Source organism: Trichechus manatus, unplaced genomic scaffold, assembly GCF_000243295.1.
Source record: "Trichechus manatus latirostris isolate Lorelei unplaced genomic scaffold, TriManLat1.0 scaffold00031, whole genome shotgun sequence".
NCBI lineage: Eukaryota > Metazoa > Chordata > Mammalia > Sirenia > Trichechidae > Trichechus > Trichechus manatus.
Window position 1 is genome coordinate 5,989,455 of NW_004443967.1, and position 15,503 is coordinate 6,004,957.

General features: G+C 36.5%; 1 protein-coding gene across 3 annotated transcripts in view; it reads left to right on the plus strand.

The window, feature by feature from the left end:
• The window catches only part of ATRNL1 (attractin like 1), a 743,508-nt gene that overhangs the window by 302,441 nt on the left and 425,564 nt on the right, over nt 1-15,503 (plus strand). The window lies entirely within an intron of this gene.

The following is a 15,503-nucleotide window of genomic DNA, read 5'->3' on the forward strand; positions in this document are numbered from 1 at the left end:
GTACTCCATTGTGTGTATGTACCATAGTTTGTTTATCCATTCATCTGTTGATGGGCATCTAGGTTGTTTGCTTCTTTTTGCTGTTGTGACCAATGCTGCCATGAACATAGGTGTGCATATGTCTATTCGAGTGATGACTTTTATTTCTCTAGAAATAATTTAGTTTTGATGAAACATTCAGGGTTGGATAAATAGTTATCACTTGACTAAAACATTTGTTAACAGCAAGTATATGTTAAGTCTTTTGGATTACTATTATGCCTAATAACCTTCATTTTTAAACTAAAATTTTGAGTTTTTAATAAATATCATAAGGCACAAATACATTAAAATGTGAGAATTACTCTTTGCAATAAAGATATTTAATCATATATTTGAGTAACAAGTGAAAATATTGTGCACATCTTAATAGTTACAAGACGTTAATTTTTTTTCAGTTGGAAACTTTTATTCCCACATATTTTGAGTGGTTTAACTCTAGTGTGTCTCAGGTAAAACGTAACTGCAAAATCCATAGAATAATAACTCCCATAGGGGAAGATGGTTATTTTTAACATCAACTTCCTATTACTAGTAAAAAAAACAAAACAAAACAAAACCTCATTGCCGTTCAGTCGATTCTCATTTATAATGACCCTATATGACAGAGTAGAACTACCCCATAGGGTTTCAAATGCTGGAGTCTTCTAGCAAGTAGACTGCCACATCTTTCTCCCACAGAGTGGCTGTTGAGTTCAAACTTTCCACCTTTTGCTTACAGCTGAACGCTTAACCACTGTGCCACTAGGGCTCCTATATTACTAGTAGGTCTGTGTATTTGAATGATATTAATATCCCATTTGCCAGAAACGTCTTTAATTCATCTCTAAAATTTACAGTTTTTAAAATGTTTTAAAATCTATGAATATGTCATTTTATCACATTATGTTTTTCTTTCATAGTATTATGATCTTCTCATTGATGCTCAAAATCAATGAAAAGCATTGGCTGGGTTAAGACACTGCCCCATGACTGACTGAACTTGCTTTCACGGTATTCTTCTTTCCTGTACATTTCATAATCATGCAGAATAAAAGCTGGGTTTGAATTTAACAGTATCAACCCAGTTTTACATTAAAAATAATAAACTAAACTCCCTGGGTGGTGCAAATAGTTAATCTACTTGGCTGCTAAGCGGAAGGTTGGAGATTCATGTCCATCCAGAGGTGCCTCTGTGAAGAAAGCCCTGGAGATCTACTTCTGAACAATCAGCCACTGAAAACCGTACAAAGCATAGCTCTACTCTGACACATGTGGGGTTGCAATGAGTCAAAATTGACTTGATGGTAACTGGTAGTAGCTCTGAGTAACAAAGTATTTTCTAGAGGCTAATATATTAGCTCTTTCCTTCTCTACCAGTTTATGGGCACAAAAACAGACATGAAGCAATAATATTAGTATGTCATACTTTACTAAGGACATTTCATAGGTAAATGATTAATAATAAAAATTATTTGAGGTGTTAAATTTGTGGTAGGAGACCCTGCTAGCATAGTGATTAAGAGTTACAGCTGCTAACCAAAAGGTTGGCAGTTCGATTCCACCAGTTGCTCCTTGGAAGCTATGTGGGACAGTTCTCTTCTGTCCTATAGTGTTACTGTGAGTCAGAATCAAGTCGATAGCAATGGGAAATTTGTGATAAATGAGTTCTCATCTAAATTTTATTAATACAATGCAGTACAATACTAAATGAGCTACTCTGTCTCCTTAGACACTCAACTTAGTTTGAGAGAAGTGATTGGGCATGGTATGAGGACAGTAATGAGAAAATATTATTTTACTTGGAGAAATTAAAATTAATTGATTAGGTAATGTACATAATATTTGTAGAATTTCTTAGTATTTTAAATATCTGTATTTTATATAATGTTTACTTTTTTAATGTATAAGTAAAGCTTTCCACAAAACATATGCTTTTAGTTAAAAAACAAAAACAAACAAAAAACCCCAAGAAGTTTCTTCTACCCATTAGTAAACATTGTACTCAGATGAATGTCTGTTGTTGCAAAATCAATGGCCTCAGTGTCAACTTATTTTTGCTTTTTTATTGAAATGTAATATATAATAATTACTGTTGCATTCCATCTTTTAGAAATTACATATCTTCAACTTGCCTGTTCATATTATGATAACCCACTGCCATCGAGTCAATTTCAACTCACAGTGACAAAATTAATGTCTATTTAAAATTAACTTGAATTGAGAAGCCAAATATGGGAGTGTAGGATTTGAAAGTTAGCTGATTTTTGCCTTGCAAACCTGTTTCTAGAAATTTTATTGTAGATGAAGTGCTTCTCTTTTGTTCAATTTAGCAAAAGTGTATTAATCTCTTGCTATATTCTAGAGAGACTGATGAGTGCTGAGGATACAAAGAAAAAGACATGAGTTATCTATTTTTAGGGAACTCATATTTTTAAAAGTTTTCAATAAAACCCACAAATGTACACAGTTCAGTGTACCCAGTTCTCAGGGAAGCACTTGAATTTATTAAGTTGTGGTATAATAGGGTGATATAGTGCATTAAAGGATCCATGGTAGCACAGTGGTTAAGAGCTCAACTGCTAACCAAAAGGTCAGCAGTTCGAATCCACCAGCCACTCCTTGGAAACCCTATGGGGTAGTAGTTCTACTCTGTCCTATAGGTTTGCTTTGAGTCGCAATCCACTCGACGGCAATGGATAGTGCATTAAAAGGTTTATGGAAGTGGGATTAATAATGGAAGAAAATGTGAATTGTTGCATAACTATACATAAAATCAATTTCCAGAAAAAAAAGGCTAAAACTTTTAGAGATATTTTTACTATATATATAATATGAAAATTTACCTTAGATTACACTTTTTACTTTATTATGTATTATCTTTATATTTAGGCCCAATTATTTAGATGGGTTAAGGGATGGCCAAGATACTGATTTCATCTCAATAAATTTTAGTCTGATTAACCATAAAATTGTGTATGTCTGATGTACATACACCAATGTATCACTCTCTATGTGTGTGTGTGTGTTTATACCAAAAATATTTATCATTTATCTAAAATTCAAATTTAACTGGACATTCTGTATTTTTATTTATTAAATCTGGCAACCTTATTTCCAACACAAATACCCTAAAGCTTAGAAGTATTTAAATTCCTAGTCTAATTTTTTAAAATCACCTTTTCACTCAGATGAAAATGTTTTATTTGTGTCACATAGTACCATTGACTGGAATAATCAAATTTGTGTCTGTGCAGGCAGTGATAAAGACATCAGAACTGCCATCTGGCCAACAGTGTTTGTACAGTACCATTGACTATAAGACATATATGATTTCAGAGATATTAAAATGTGCAAGAAATGTGTATTAGAATCAATAAAACGTGGTAGGGCCTTCTTTGTAAGGTTATTAGTACTAAATGAGTTAATGCATGCTCAGTTCTCACTCTAGTGCCTTTTGCTTAGCAAACGTTCAACAAATGATAGCTGTTGTTATTGTTGTTTATATGTAACATAAAGAATGATTAGTGTTATGTCATCCATTTATATTAATAACAACAGTTCCTCTGTATCTTAGACTCCTTATTCACTCTAACACATTGGTTCTTAATCCAGTAGACCAAAGGAGGCAGACAGTTTAACAGGGATATCTGAGAAAGATACAGTTAAAGGGAGACCTGATAAAACCACTGTCATCCCAGGTGACTATGCATATGCCCAAGGCTGCACCCTCTGAGGAGCAACATTAGAGGCTGCACTGTAGGGGAAATAGACTTTACTAAAATATTTCAAGCCACTAAAAGATAAGCATGAACATAATAACAATAAGCTCCAGATATTGGAGGGAAGAGGGATCACTATTCAGAGTTAATATAATATATAACCTAAAATGTTGAATCTCAACAAAAAATTATGAGCCATACAAACAAACAAGGAAGTGTAGCCCATATACAGGAAAAGAGCAGACAACAGAAACTGCCAGTGAGAGGGACTAGAGATGTCAGATTTAGCAGAAAATGACTTCAGAGCAGCCATTATAAATATGTCCAAAAAACTAAAGGAAACCATGATTAAAGAAGTAAAACAAGATATGATGACAGCATCTCATCAAACAGAGAATATCAGTAAAGATATAGAAACTATTAAAAAAGAACCTAATGAAAAATCATGATTTGAAAAGTACAGAAACCAAAAAGACAATTTGTTAGAGGGCATTTCAGTACATTCCAACTAGCAGAAGAAAAATCATGAACTTGAAGATAGAGCAATAGAAATTATGTAATTTGAATACAGAAGGAGAGGACGAGCACAGCAGAAAAAATATTTGAAGACATAATAGCTGAAATTTTCCCACATTTGATGAAAAACATTGTTTAACTATTCAAGAAGCTCAACAACTGCCAAGCAGGATAACTGCAGAGACCCATACCCAGATATACCTTAGTAAACATGCTGAAAGCCCAAGAGAAAATCTTGAAAGACACAAGAGAAAAAGCCCACATCATGTGCAAGGGAATCGCAAGAAGATTAAGAGCTGACTTCTCATCAGAAACAATGAAATCAGAAGGCAGTAGGATGACATGTTCAAAGAGCTGAAAGGAAAAACAAAAAACTGTCGACCAAAAATCTTCTATTTAGCAAAAATAACTAAAAAATGAAGAAGAAACGAACACATTCTCAGACAAACAAAAACTGGGAGAATTTATTGCTAGTAGACCTGCCTTACAAAAAATACTAAAGATACTTCTTCAGGCTGAATGGAAGTGACCCCAGAAAGTATTTTCCATTCACGTGAAAGAACACAGAACCCTAGTAAAGGTATTATGAAGTTATAAAAGATGCTGTAAGTGCATATTTCTCCTCTTAACTGATTTAAAAAGAAGTTATATAAAACAATACATATGTAATTGTCTTGTTTGGCCTAGAACATATAGAAATATAATATATTTTCTAATAAGAGCAGAAGGGAAGCAGGTGGGAGCAAACCTGTACTGGAGTAGGAAACAATGCCAAATGGTAACTCGAATCCAAAGGAACAATCAAAAGAACCAGAAAGGTCTATGTAATAAATTGTAAAAATGCATACTTTCTCTCCTTTCTTCTCTCACCTTCTTTAAAAGGCATAAAATATAAAAAATTAATTATATGAATATGCAACATATCAGGATGTAATACGTATAATAATAATAGTACAAATGGGGAAGAATCAATAGAGCTATATAGAGGTAACATTTCTGTATACCACTGGAATTAGGTTAGTATACATTTGAAGTTGAGTCTGATAAGTTACGGTACATATGGTAAGTATTAGAGCAACCAGTAAGAAATTATCTCAAAAAAAGTTAAGTGAAAAAATCATTAAGTTATTTAAAATATTGCACTAGAAAATATTCACTTAATGCAAATGAAAGCAATAAGAAAGGAACAGAGAAATAAAAGGGACATGAGACATACAGAAAATAAAAACAAAATGGTGGGCATAAATCGAAATGTATCAGTCCTAACATTAAACAAGAATGGGTTAAACAATCCAATCCAGAGGCAAAGATGGTCACACTGGATAACAAAAGACGATCCAACAATATGCTTTCTATGGGAGATGAGATACACTTTAGATTCAAAGATTCAAAAAGATTGAAAGTAAAAGGGTGGAAAAGGATATATCATGCAAACAACCACCACAAGAAAGCTGGCATGTCTGTGCTAATATTAGACAAAATGAGCTATAAAACAAACAATGTGACTTTTTATAATGATAAAAGAGTCAATCTGTATGGAAGATGATTTAACAGTTGTAAGCATATATTGATCTAACAGCAGAGCCAAAAATACATAAGGAGAAAACCGACAGAAATGAAGGAAGAAATAGATGGTTCAAAAATAATAGTTGGAGACTCAGTACCCTACTTTCAATAGCGAATAGAACAATATAAAAGATCAGCAAGGGGAGAGGTGGAGTCAACATGGCACCGTAGACAGAAGCACCACACCGTCCCTCCACAGCAAAGACTCAAAAAACTAAGTAAAACAGAGACAAATGTCAATCCTGGAACCCTAAGCATCAAATGAAGAGATAAAGAACTCAACCAAGCACTGAATGGAATAAGAAACTAACAGAGAACAGAGAATGAGGAGAGATACAAGTGGGGATCCCCAATCAGCTAATGCAGCACGGATTTGCCATCTGGGACTCCTGTCAGAGATTGGTGCACAGGAAGTATGGTAAAGCAGCTTCACAGAGCACCCAGCAGGCGACAGAGCACTCGGTAACCAGTGATACATGATTTCCCACCCCCCCACCCTTCTTCCCCCTACTCGGCCTCTACCGCTTCCCAGTGGGGCTGTGGTCTCTTGGCCCAGAGGCGCCAGCTCCATGCCACTTGGATTCACCCTGCCCACACCGGCTGGCTCCTTTGGTGCTATTTCTTTGTCGCTGGTGTTGCTTTTTTACGCTTCTTTTGGTTCCTCTTCTGCCTCTCACCTCCTCCCCCTCCTTTCTCTTGAACACCTGTCTCCGTGTGCCATCTTCGCTTCTTCTTGATAGGCTATGAAGTGCTGCTTGGCTGGGGAACTGCTTCCCCAGTCTGTGCTGCCACATTGGTAGGATCCCTGGGGCCTTTTTTTGTTTGTTTGTTTGGTTTTCTTTCATGGCTTGGGAGCCTTTTCTAGCCAGGCTGTACTGCGTAGCTTGCGGGCCTCTTTTCTGATCTGCACAGCTGTGCCAGTGGGTATCCCTGGGGGCATTTATTTTTTTTTTTCTTTTTCTTTTCTCCTTTTTGTCTTTTTTCATTTCTCAATTTGTCATCTCTCTCTACTTACCTTCTTTTCCTGTCTCCTGAATACCTGGTGCTGTGTACCATCTCTGCCCCTTCTAGCCAGGCTCTACTGTGTGGCTTGGGAGCCACTTCCTTGATCTGCGCAGCTACACCAGTGGGATCCCTGGGGGCTTTTCTTTCTTTCTTTTTTTTATTATTTTTGTTTTTTCCTTTTGGTCTTTAATCATTTCTCAGTTTCTTGTCTCTTTCAACTTATCTTCTTTTCCTATCTCCTGAATACCTGGCTCTGTGTGCCATCTCTGCCCCTTCTAACCAGGCTGTACCGCGCAGCTTGGGAGCCACTTCCCCAGACTGCACAGCTGTGTCAGTGGGATCCATGGAGGCCTTTCTTTTTCTTCTTTTTTATTATTTATTTATTTATTTCTGTTTTTCTTTTTTCCTTTTTGCTTTTCTTCATTTCTTGGTTTTTGTGTCTCCACTCCAATGGCAAGCTCCCTCAGCACTTTTTTTTTTAAGCTCCTGTTTCTCTCTCCTCTCTCTTTCTTTCCCATACCCATCTTAACTCCACATATCACAACCTCCTTCTCCCTTCTGCCTACTTGCACTGTGTGCTGAACATAAAACCACCAAGTAGCACAGGCACGGCCTACTGGAACCTGCCATGCACTGACCACTGTCTTGCCATGTTGGCCCCAGTATGTGCCACATGCAACCCATCCAAGCCCCTCCCCTTCAGCTAAACCTGCCCTGCTGCACCATAGCTGAGCAACTGGCCCTGCCCATTGGACAAAGAGGTGAAAGGTATTGTGCCCACAGATGAGCAAACAAGAAAGAACACACAGACTGCCTGCTCAGATATAAGCAAATAATATAAAAAGCTAGATGAAACAAACCAATCTACAATCAATAAATGAAGAAAATAACTACTGAAAGTCCTGAAGACCGCAGACAATATCAAAATATATTAAAAAAACAGGGTAGGATGGTTCTAGTAGGAATCCAAAGTAAAACACCAGGTAACTTTCCAGTAGAAGAAAAGGCACTAGAATTACCTGATGGGGAATTCAGATCTCTAGTATTCAGAGCTATCTAAGAGTTGACTCAAAAAGCAGACAAAAATGAGGAAAAAATAGAGAAATTCATGGAAAATACAGACAAAAAAATAGAAGAGTTCAAGAAAATAATACAGGAAAAAATGTTAAAATAAATTTACAACTAGAAATCACACAAAAACAACAATTAGAAATCCAAAAGATAAACCACAAATTTTCAGAAATGGACAGTATCATAGAAGGTCTGAGGAACAGGTTGAAACAATGGAAGACAGGATCAGCGAAATTGAAGACAAATACTTGGATACCACTGTGTTTGAGGAAGAATCAGAAAAAAGAGCAAAGAAAAATGAAGAGACCCTGAGAATTATTGGCCTAAGAATAAAAAAAAAAAAAAAATTGCCAGTGATTGGAGTTCTAGAATGGGGAAAAAGTGGAAAAACAGAGGATATTTGAAGAATTGCTGACAGAAAACTTCCCTAATATCATGAAAGATGAAAAGCTGACCATCCAATAAGCTCAATGATCCCCATATAGGATAGACCCCAAAAGAAAATCAGTAAGGCATAGTATAATCACACTTGCTAAAACTAAAGACAAAAAAAAAATCCTGAGAGCAGCTTGAGAAAAATGAAAAGTCACATACAGAGGAGAAACAATAAGACTAAGCCTGATTACTTGGCAGAAACCATGCAGGCAAGAAGGCAATGGGATGACTTATATAAAACTTTGAAAGAAAAAAATACTGCCAACTAAGAATAACATATCCTGCAAAACTCTCATTCAAATATGATGGTGAATTTCCAGATAAACAGAAATTAAGGAAATATGTAAAAACCAAACCAGACTTATAAGAATTATTAAAGGGAGTCCGTTGGTCTGAGAACAAACAACATCAGACCACAGCCTGAATCTAGAATGCAGGATTGCACCAGCCAGATACCAACCTAGGAAATGAACTCTCAAGGACTATTAAAAACCAAAAGATTTACAACAGGGAACCAGAGAGATTAATCTGTAAATGACAATAAAACATCAGAACAATAAAAGAGGGAGTAAACAGTGTGGCATAGAACTTTCTAATGGAGAGGAAGGCAAGACGTTACCAAGTAATAATAGACTAGTTCAAACCTAGAAGATAAAGGTAAATTTCAAGATAACCACAAAGAAAGTTAAGAAACCTACTCATCAAAATAAAGAAGAAAAGCATAAAGTTTCAGTAAAAACAAAATCTACAAAAACAAAGGAAATGAAACAAAATCCACAAACAAAAGGAATTAAGCGCAGGAGAGTAAAAGGAACAAAGAAAATGTCTGCACCAAAAAAAAAAAAATTACAAAATGGCAGCAATAAACACACAGCTACCAATACTTGCTCTGAACGTAAATGGCCTAAGTACACCCATAAAGAGACAGAGAGTGACAGAATAGATTAAAAAAACAGCATCCATGAATACGCTGCCTACAAGAGACAGACCTCAAAAACAATGACATAAATATATTAAAAAATTAAAGGATGGAAAAAAATATATCAAGCAAACAGCTACCAAAAAAGAGCAGGAGTGGCAATACTAATCTCAGATAAAATAGACTTTAAAATGAAATCCACCATAAAAGACAAAGAAGGACACTATATAATGATTAAGGGCACGATCTGTCACGAAGACATAACCATAGTAAGTATCTACGCACCCAGTGACAGGACTCCAAAATACATAAAACAAACTCTAACAGCTCTGAAAAGAGAAATAGACAGTTCCACAATAATAGTAGGAGAGTTCAACACACTCTCAGTAAAGGACAGAACATCTAGAGAGAAACTCAATAAAGATACAGAAGATCTTAAGGCCACAATCAGCCAACTTGACCTCATAGACATATGTAGACCACTCCACCCAACAGCTGCAAAGTACACTTTCTTTTCCAGTGCACATGGAATGTTCTCCAGAATAGACTACATCTTAGGGCACAGAGCAACCCTCAACAAAATCCAAAACACTGAGATTATACAAAGTATCTTCTCTCACCACAGTGCCATCAAGGTAGAAATTAACAACAGGAAGAGGAAGGAAAAAAAATCAGTTACATGGAAACTGAATAACACCCTGCTTACAAACCACTGGGTAATAGAAGAAATCAGAGATGGAATAAAAAAATCCCTAGAATCAAACAAGAATGAAAACACATCATACCCAAAACTTCTGGGACACAGCAAAGGCAATAGATGCCCACCTCAAAAAAGAAGAAAGGGACAAAATCAGAGCATTAGCTACACAACTTGAACAAATAGAAGGAGAACAGCAAAAGAAATCCACAGCCACCAGAAGAAAAGAAATAATAAAGATCAGAACAGAAAGAAATGAAATAGAGAATAGAAAAACCATAGAAAGAATCAACAAAACCAAAAGTCGATTCTTTGAAAGGATCAACAAAATTGACAAACCACTAGCCAAATTGATAAAAACAAAACAAAACAAAACAAAACAAAAAACAGGATAGGATGCAAATAACCCAAATAAGAAATGAAATGGAGGACATTACAACAGATTCACCTGAAATAAAAAGATCATAACAGAGTATTATGAAAAACTATACTCCAACAAATTTGAAAACCTAGAGGAGATGAACAGATTTCTAGAAACATACTACCTACCCAGACTAACACAAAATGATGTTGAAAATCTGAACAGACCCATAACAAGAGAAGAGATTGAAAAGGTAATAAAAAAAACTTCCAACAAAAAATATCCCTGGCCCAGATGGCTAAACTGGAGAATTCTACCAAATGTTCAGAGAAGAGCTTACACCAGTACTACTCACACTATTTCAGAACATAGAAAAGGAAGCAATACTTCTGAATTCATTCTATGAAGCCAGCATAACCCTGATACCAAAACCAGGCAAAGAAGCAACAAAGAAAGAAAATTACAGACCAATATCTCTCACGAATATAGATGCAAAAATTCTCAACAAAATTCTAGCCAATAGAATTCAGCACCGTATCAGAAAAATAATACACCATGACCAAGTAGGATTCATACCATGTATGCAGGGATGGTTCAACATTAGAAAATCAATCAGTGTAATCGACCACATAAATGAAAGAAAAGAATCATATGATCATCTCAATGGATGCGGAAAAGGCATTTGAGAAAGTCCAACACATGTTCCTGATAAAAACTTTCAAAAAAATAGGTATAGAGGGGAAATTTCTCAACATAATAAAGGGCATCTATACAAAGCCAACAGCCAACATCATTCTTAATGGAGAGAGGCTGAAAACATTCCCGTTGAGAACAGGAAGAAGACAAGGATGCTGTTTATCAGCACTCTTATTTAACATTGTGCCGGAAGTCCTAGGTAGAGCAGTAAGGCAAGAAAAAGATATAAAGGGCATTCAAATTGATAATGAAGAAGTAAAACTGTCCCTATTTGTGGATGATATGATACTATCCATACAGAACCCAAAAGACTCCATGAGAAAACTACTGGAACTTATAGAAAGATTCAGCAGAGTGGCAGGATACAAGATAAACATACAAAAATCAGTTGCATTCCTATATACCAATAAAGAGAATGATGAAGGAAATAAAGAAAACAATACCATTTATAATAGCCCCTAAAAAAATAAAATACTTAGAAATAATCTAACCAGGGATGTAAAAGAGCTATACAAAGAAAACTACAAAACACTACTGCAAGAAACCAAAAGAGATCTACATAAATGGAAAAATGTACCATGCTCATGAATAGGTAGACTCAACACTGTGAAAATGACAATTCTACCCAAAGCAGTTTACAAATACAATGCAATCCTGATCCAAATACCAATAACATTCTTTAAAGAGATGGAAAAACTAATCATTAACTTTATATGGAAAGGGAAGAAGCCCTGGATAAATAAAGCACTATTGAAAAAGACTAAAGTAGGAGGCCTTGCACTACCTGACCTCAGAACCTACTATGCAGCTACAGTAATCAAAACAGCCTGGTACTGGTACAATGACAGATACGCTGACCAGTGAAACAGAATTGAGAACTCAGATGTAAATCCATCCACCTATGGTCATCTGATCTTCGACAAAGGCCCAAAGTCCATCAAATGGGGAAAAGACAGTCTTTTTAACAAATGGTGCTGGTAAAACTGGATGTCAATCTGCAAAAAAAATTAATAAAACAGGACCCATACCTCACACCATACACAAAAACTAATTCAAAAATGGACCAAAGACATAAATATAATGCCCAAAACTATAAAGATCATAGAAGAAAAAATAGGATCAATGCTAGAGGCCCTAGTACACGATGTTAATAGGATACAAACTATAATTAACAACACACAAACTCCAGAAGATAAGCTAGATAACTGGAAGCTTATAAAAATTAAACAGTTATGCTCATCAAAAGACTTCACCAAAAGAGTAAGAAGAGAACCTACAGACTGGGAAAAAATTTTTGGCTATGACAAATCTGACAAAGGCCTAATCTCTAAAATCTACAAGAAAATCCAACACCTCTACAACAGAAAGAATAATAATCCTATGAAAAAATGGGGAAGGAAATGAACAGACACTTCACCAAAGAAGACATTCAAGCAGACAACAGACACATGAGGAAATGCTCATGAGCACTAGCTATTAGAGAAATGCAAATCAAAACCACAATGAGATACCATCTCACCCCAGCATTACTGGCAGAAATAAAAAAAAAAAAAAGCCAATGTTGGAGAGATGGCAGGGAGACTGGAACTCTTATGCATTGCTGGTGGGAATGCAAAATGGTACAACCATTTTGGAAAATGATATAGCACTTCCTTAGAAAGCTAGAAATAGAAATACCATATGATCCAGCAATCCCACTCCTAGGAATATATCCTAGAGAAATAAGAGCCATCACATGAATAGACATATGCACACCCATGTTCATGGCAGCATTATTCACAATGGGAAAAAGATGGAAACAACCTAGATGCCCATCAACAGAAGAATGGATAGACAAACTATGGTACATATGTACCGTGGAGTACTATGCAATGAGAAAGAACAATGATGAAGCAATGTGAAGCATCTCACAACATGGATGAATCTGGAGGGCATTATGCTGAGTGAAATAAGTCAATCACAAAAGGACAAATGTTGTGTGAGACCACTACTATAAAAATTCATGAAAAGGTTTTCACACAAAAAGAAACAGTCTTTGATGGTTACGAGGAAGGGGAGGGGTGGGGATGGAAAAATATGAAATAGACAATAGGTAGGTGGTTTTGTTGAAAGGTAAGACAGCGCACAATACTGGGGAAGCCAGCACAACTTGTACAAGGAAAGGTCGTGGAAGCTCCATAGACACATCCAAACTCCCTGAGGAACCGAATTGCTGGGCTGAGGGCTATGGGGACCATGGTCTCAGGGAACATCTAGCTCAATTGGCATAACATAGTTTATAAAGAAAATGTTCTACGTTCTATTTTGGTGAGTGGTGTCTGGGGTCTTAAAAGCCTGTGAGTGGCCATCTAAGATACTCCACTGGTCTCACTCCTTCGGGAGCAAGGGAGAATGAAGAAAACTAAAGATACAAGGAAAAGATTAGTCCAAGGGACTAACGGACCACAACTATCACGGTCTCCAAGAGACCGAGTCCAGTACCACTAGATGGTGTGTGACTACCACCACTGACTGCTCTGACAGGGATAACAATAGAGGGTCCTGTACAGAGCTGGAGAAAAATGTAGAACAATATTCTAACTCACAAAAAAAGACCAGACTTACTGGCTTGACAGAGACTGGAGAAACCCGGAGAATATGGCCCCTGGACACCCTTTTAGCTCAGCAATGAAGTAACTCCTGAGGTTCACTCTTTAGCCAAAGATTAGACAAGCCCATAAAACAAAATGAGACTACAGGGGCACACTAACCCGGGGCAAGGATGAGAAGGCAGGAGGGGACAGGAAAGCTGGTAATGGGAAACCCAAGGTCGAGAAGGGAGAGTGTTGACATGTTGTAGGGTTGTTAACCAATGTCATAAAACAATATGTGTACCAACTGTTTAATGAGAAACTAGTTTGTTCTGTAAACCTTCATCTAAATTACAATAAAAAAATAGAAAAAAACTCAGCAAGGAAATAGAAGACTCGAACAATGGTACAAACAAAGTAACAGACATGTCTAGAACACTCCAGCCAAAACAGCAGCATGCATTCTTTTTGCGTATATGGAACATTGACCATTTACTAGGCTGTAAGACAAACCAAAGTAAATTTAAAATTAAAGGGATTAAGTCATATGAAGTATGTTCTTCAACCACAATGGAATGAAATTAGAAATCAATAACAGAAATTTGGGAAACTTACGATTGTTCTGTTGTTGTTAGGTGCCATCAAGTCTGTTCTGACTTATGGTAGCCCCATGTACAACAAAAAGAAACAAGGCCTGGTCTTGCATCATCCTCATGATAGTTGTTATGCTTGAGCCCATTCTTGCAGCCACTGTGTCAGTCCATCTCTTTGAAGGTCTTCCTCTTTTTCTCTGACCTTCTACTCTACCAAGCATGGTGTCCTTCTCCAGGGATTGATTCCTCCTGATAACATGTCCAAAGTATATGAGACAGACTCGCCATCTTTGCTTCTAAGGAGCATTCTGGCTGTACTTCTTGCAAGACAAATTTGTTCTTTATTTTGACAGCCCGTAGTATATTCAATATTCATCACCAACACCACAATTCAAAGATGTCTGTGGTAAACTTAATATTCTTTGCCAGCACCACAATTCGAAGGCGTCGATTCTTCTTCAGTCTTCCTTATTCGTTGTTCAGCTTTCATATGCATATGAGGCAATTGAAAACACCATGGCTTGGGTCAGGGGCACCTTAGTCTTCGAGGTGACCTCTTTGCTTTTTAACACTTGTAAAGAGGTCTCTTGCAGCAGATTTGCCCAGTGCAATGTGTCCTTTGATTTCTGGACTGCTGCTTCCATGAATGTTGATTGTGGATCCAAGTAAAATGAAATCCTTGACAACCTCCGTCTTTTCTGCATTTATCATGATGTTGCTTATTGTTCCAGTTGTGAGAATTTTTATTTTCTTCATGTTGATATGTAATCCATACTGAAGGCTGTAGTCTTTGATATTCATCATTAAGTGCTTCAAGGCCTCTTCACTTTCAGCAAACTAGGTTGTGTCATCTGCATAAAACAGGTTGTTAATGAGTCTTCCTCCAATCTTGATGCTGCATTCTTCTTCATATAGTCCAGCTTCTGGGATTATTTGTTTAGCATACAGATTGAATAAGTATGGTGATAGGATACAACTCTGACGCATACCTTTCCTTACTTTAAACCACATAGTATCCCTTGTTCCGAAACTGATTCAAGAAGAAATAAAAAATTTGAATAGACCTATAGCAAATTAAAGACATCGCATTAATTAAAACATTCCCACCAGATGCATCAATATCCCATTTGTAATGAGCGCAGCTACTGCCCAGATCTTGATTTCTAATACCATTCTCCAATAAAAGAGCTCCTTGGAGAAATGGCTGATTTTAGTGGGTAGGAAATACGCAAGATAAGTCTGTAGCATCTTATATTGCCAGAAAGTAAGAAAGTACTTAAAAAAAAAAATCCACAATGATGGGAGTATGTCAGTGGGACACTGGAGTGAATTGA